The following is a 6,000-nucleotide window of genomic DNA, read 5'->3' as shown; positions in this document are numbered from 1 at the left end:
TGTTTCCTCGTATTTTTGGAAGGCGCAGGCCAGATGTTCTGCCACTTATACGGATATATCGTAGTTAGGAGGGATGGGAAAAACAAATTAAAAAAAATGCCGGCGCGGTAGCTCAGCGTGTTCGGTCAGAGGGCTGCTTGCCCTCTGTAACAAAAAAACTGAGTAAAGGAAACAACGATGAACATAAACGGATGCCTTGTGGCATCCGCCCAGACCAAACGTAACGAATTATTTAAAAAAAAAAAGTTGGCAGAGCACTTTCCCGCAAAAGGCAAAGGTCCCGAGATCGAGTCTCGGTCTGACACAAAGTTTTCGTCTTCCAGGAAGATTCATATCACCGCGCACTCCGCTGCAGAGTGAAAATTTCATTCTGGAAACGCTGTCCTTGTTCTCCACTTTGCAATTCCGCGCAGTTCTCAAGCGCCAACGAAAACACCTCTGCAACGTGCTGCCCAAAGATCATTTTGTTACCAAGATGAGAATTTCTCCTCCATGCAAAACATTTACAACATTAACCAATCGTTACACACTTCGGCTTGTATTTCTTAAACAGTTCTGCGTTGGTCTCTCACTCTTCAACCAACTCGAGGTTTTAGCCAACGCCTGTGTGTGTGAAAACCGATCTCATTCATAAGCAAATAAATAAGCAAATCAATAATTTCACGCTCAGTAGACAGTCCGAACTGTATGAAATAAAAATGCGTAACTATATATAAAAAAATGAAATATCGACTTGTATAAGAATTTAATCTGAAACACATGTACATTTCTGCACCGAGATACGACCATGGTAAATTGAAAAAGCTGACAGAAACTACATTGCACAAATTCAACGAAAGTAAGCACCTATTATGAATCTCACCTTTAAAATGAAGTACTGGCAGGAAAATTAACACAGCAAGACTCCAAAAATAAAGTTAAAAAAATACTTCCAGAATGAGATTTTCACTCTGCAGCGGAGTGTGCGCTGATATGAAACTTCCTGGCAGATTAAACCTGTGCCCGACCGAGACTCGAAATCGGGAACTTTGCCTTTCGCGGGCAAGTGCTCTACCAACTGAGCTACCGTAGCACGACTCACGCCCGGTACTCACAGCTTTACTTCCGCCAGTACCTCGTCTCCTACCTTCATATCAGCGCACACTCCGCTGCAGAGTGAAAATCTCATTCTGGAACACATCCCCCAGGCTGTGGCTAAGCCATGTCTCCGCAATATCCTTTCTTTCAGGAGTGCTAGTTCTGCAAGGTTCGCAGGAGAGCTTCTGTAAAGTTTGGAAGGTAGGGCACGAGGTACTGGCAGAAGTAAAGCTGTGAGTACCGGGCGTGAGTCGTGCTTCGGTAGCTCAGTTGGTAGAGCACTTGCCCGCGAAAGGCAAAGGTCCTAAAAAAATACTGCTAAAAACAAACTACAGTTGATCCAGGGAAATTGGGTTTATAATGTTGACATAGAGTGCTAACGAAACACATGACTCAACCTTTAGGTTCTGAAATTTCAGTGAGGAAGCAATTTAAAAAATATATATAGGTTCCAATATGAAAATTGATGTGAGCAAATAACTTCCATGATACAGCAAATTAACTCAGAAGATGAATCGATGGAATAATTATCAAAAACACAGCTGTGACAAGGGTAAAGTGAACCAACAACAGAAGTCTAAAGAAATAAAAATAGCTGTTTTCTTTCATAAAATACGTTGTTCTTCATTTCAAAACATTTTTATTCCAAGTGCTATCCACTCATTGTCCGGAGTCATCACTCCTCCTCGTAATAAATCTGCAACTCACATAGTTCCAGAAGTGCGTTAATGCATTACACTGCACACTCAAGGAATCACCGCCTGCTGCAATCTGCAGCTATCCACTATTGACTGTCAAAGACTCTACGACTACACAGTGCTGCCATCACAGACACAGATGCTGTTGCAAACAACTGTTTCTGTGACCACAATTTTTCAATTATATCATTTCCCTTTACAAATCTTAACACATCCAATCAAAGAAATAGCCTTCTTGCGTTATTCTCAAAAGTATGGTCCTTCAAATTGGCCAAAGGCCGAAAACACAATTGTACGATAGACTAAACAATCTATACGGCGAAATGGCGGAACTTCCGTTTAAACACTACAGGAAGTGTGACAAATTATGTTGTTCATCTGCGCCCACCTCTGTACTACGAGTGTTGGATATTTAGAAAAACTTGTGATGTGATTGCCAAGACTACTTCCAGAGGACGAGTTTAATTACGCATTCTGATACCGTAGGGAATGCATAGCGTATAACAGCATCTGTTAGCAGCTTTTCGAGCTATTTCGAAACTTCTGCACTGCCACACCACGCTGTCTGAGGGTGAGGAGGAGGAATATGGGAAAATAGAGAATGCACTCCGCTAAACTTGCAGTACAGAGATACTGCGTATGACTTGGTTTTATATTTCACATTTCTCGACAACATAGGTAACTAACCCAACAAGTTTTCAATATTAATTAATTATTTTTCGCGCACTGATGACATAATATAACTTTTATTTGGTACTAACTGTTGGCATAGAGACACACACAGGTAATTTCACAGAGTTTCACATCCATGTTGCCACACGATTGTGACTTAAATAGTTTTATAACCGAAAAAGGTCTTTCACTCAGATACGTCGCTCGAAATATTGTAACTGATTTGCAACCTCATTATGGAGACTTTAAAAATCTTCCTGAGACATAAGTGTAGATGTATTGGGCAATTTTAACGTAAAAACATTTATAATTGAAACTAAAATTACCTTGCAGGTAAGTCAGTTACATCTGCACAAGCACAGAGGCGTTTTCAATTGAAACGCCAAATGAAAACAGATGTAAGATTGACAGTGTCTTCAAAACCATTATAAAACTATCGTTGTAATTCTTGTAAGGCGACAATGAAATCTTCGGACCTTGCGCGTTTTTAACGCCAGTCAGCTTATGAAATGGACTGTCTTCGTCAGAATGTGACCCTTCTAGAACGTGATTTTTAAATGCATCCCCATCAAAGTAGGCTGCCTTGCAATGTCTTACTGTGGGAAGTGTGCAGTCATGACGACTTGAAACGCGAAGTCGGCAACCCATTATGGATGTTATAATTTTCATTCCTGCCCTCCTTTTTCCTTCATAAATTCAACAATAACGACTTTTAAATCGAAAAACCGATCCAGTCATGCACCTTGACTTAACAACACATTGTGCAGTAATATACGAAGTTTGCATACTCTTCGTTCATTGAAAACTGTTGCAACCGAAAATGGAGTAATGGATGCGGCTTCAGAAACTTTACTATTTGTATCAAAAATGTCTTAAAGTGCTCCATGCCCGCAAATTTACCACGAAGTGCTTCCTTTGTGCAGAACAATGAAACCTTCTGTCGATCTTTGTAACTTCTTGTTCTTTCACTATGACCTAATAGTTTCAATTCTTTCTGCATGGCACTTTAACGACATTTCGTAGCAAATAAGCAGTACCCGTCGCTTATACCAACTGAGAATTCTCATCGCTCTTTTCCGTTATTCTCATTAGTTTAAAAGGATTGTGACGACAGATCACTCGATTGCCTTTTTTTTGTGCAAACAGCCACTGGAGTTGTGGACGCCCTTCACAGCACAAATCAAAAGCGAAGGGTTAACTGCTCTGATACGGGGATTCTGCCCAACTCAGAGATTTGTCGCACACGCTGTACACTGCACGTGTGGAGTTAGGCACGCCGTGGCCGGCCTTCACTAGAAGAACGGCAGCACGCATTTTATCGACATGCAATGCCTATTAGAGATGATCGATGGCCAAGCAAGACCTTGTTGCGCCATCCTCAGTGAAGAAGGAGAAAGGTAAGTGCGAAGGCTTTCTGGTAAGGTGGGATAAAGAAGGCTCTGAGTAAAAGATAAACAGAAGACGGTAAGAAAGCATGGGAAGGTAGGAACCGATCGCGACAGGCATGTGGGAAGCAGCGACACCTGTAGGAACTTTGCAAGAATGAAGCAGGTGCAAAGTACCCGTCGAGATCTTCGCATTCACTCATGTAACATAATACAAACCTATAGAGACTTACTGACTCTCCTCCTCACCGGCTTGAGGCGGTGTTACTTGGTATAAGCGTTAAGTCAGTCGCGGATCACTTTTATGCAATCCGAGCCATTATAGGCACCGGTATATAGTATGGGATCAGTAATTGTGTCAGGTTCACAGTCAGGAGCTTTTAATTCCGTCTAGGTTGTTTCAGACGCATTCTTCACCCACTAAGTAATCAGTTCCACTGTGAATGATTCGTTGTTTTCTTTTCCTTTATTCATAATACATCATAATTATACAAATGTAACCCACCACGTTAATGATTAGTGAGTCCTAAGTATTACAATGTTGTTATTTCCAGCTAATTACATTTTTACTTCTGAACTACACACAGTACAGGTTAATGGGCAAACTTAAGTTCTATGTTAACCTATACACACTAATACCTACTTATAGCTAATCTCAACTGCCTGCAGCGTCACAGGTGTGTCAGTGTGGATATAAACCTACTGCAGATCCTTGCTTATCGAGCTAATCCCGATGAGCGTGCCCCTGACACTGGGCAGGCCAAAATTACTAGTCGCTGCAGGTTCCTATTCCGTTTTCTCTTTCTAAATCCTACTAACTACTAACTAACCTACGTCAAGTCCGCTGCATTTCGTTGTTCTGAAGTTAATGTACCCACTCTCCCTAGCCCAGGCGGATTCTAACTTACAAGTCGACCTGCCCACGCACAGGCGGTACAAGATTAGGGTACTAGGACACGTTCGGTAGTTTGTTACTGGTCACGAATATCCCTCAAGTATGCTGTCGGAACTTTTCGTGATACCTCGTGAGCCAGATTATTCAAGGTTTGGAATGTCTCCTCGTGTCGCAGCAAGTCGTATGTGTCGTTGTTTTGTAGTTGCTGTCGTAATGTAGCTGGTACATCAGCGAAAAGGGGGCACTCGTAAACCACATGGTCGGAAGTACCATCCGATGTCACACGCGGGCGTAGCCCTCTTCCCAAACCGGCATAAATATGTCGGATAGGGTCCATGACCAGTGAGAAAATGGATCAAACCCCTGTTTGGCTCAAAATACCCCATGTCTATCATTTCCTTTACATTTGGTAAGAGTTGGAAAGTTCTTCTGCCAGGTTCGTCCGTTTCGCATGATTCCTGCCACAGTTCTTCGCCTCTTTTCCTTATCTCACCCTTGTCCCTAACCCGAACTCCTAAAATGTCTTCTATTTTCATATCATCAGCTTACTTAGCCCAATACCACGCGGCTTGTTCCCTGATTTTGAAGTCCAGAGGAGAGAGCCCCATTATCACTAATGCCCCCCCCCCCCCCCAGAGATGTCCCGTAAGCCGCCACAGACCTTAACAACATGTTTCTCTTCTCACTGTAATAACGGGCACCACCCTCGTGAGCCTGTGTGCCCAGGTTCCCGAGCCGTAACCCACTACTGACGTTAGTATGCTATTGTGGTACAATTTTATCAGGTGAGGAGGAAGGTGAAATCTTTTATGACCTATAGATATGAGGTTAATAAGTACTTGTAATGCCCTTTGTGTCACCGATTCAATTGCCTTCCGAAGTTCCACCTTTCATCGATGATAATTCCCAAGTAGCGTGTCTCACGTCGCCTAAGGACTGGTGAGCCCTCAATTCAATGACTTGCTGTTTTTTTTTTTTTAATTCTTCATTCAATCGTTATAATTATACAAGTTAACCTACTACCTAACTACATTAGTAGGTCATAATTCCAACTATTAACAATTGACATTTCTGCAGCTTTAATTTCTAAAACTACAGGTTAATACTACAATTCCTTCACCACTATGGGGACTAATTTACTGTTATTTATTGTACATGTTGTTTATCATGATTGAAATATGTCTTCCTCTACAACTGTTAGACTAGAGTACTACTTTTGGTATGTTACTGTGATTACTCTACCTGCAGCGTTACAGGTGTGCCAGTAGAAACA

Source organism: Schistocerca nitens, chromosome 8, assembly GCF_023898315.1.
Source record: "Schistocerca nitens isolate TAMUIC-IGC-003100 chromosome 8, iqSchNite1.1, whole genome shotgun sequence".
Taxonomy (NCBI): Eukaryota; Metazoa; Arthropoda; class Insecta; order Orthoptera; family Acrididae; genus Schistocerca; species Schistocerca nitens.
This window is presented reverse-complemented; position numbering follows the sequence as displayed.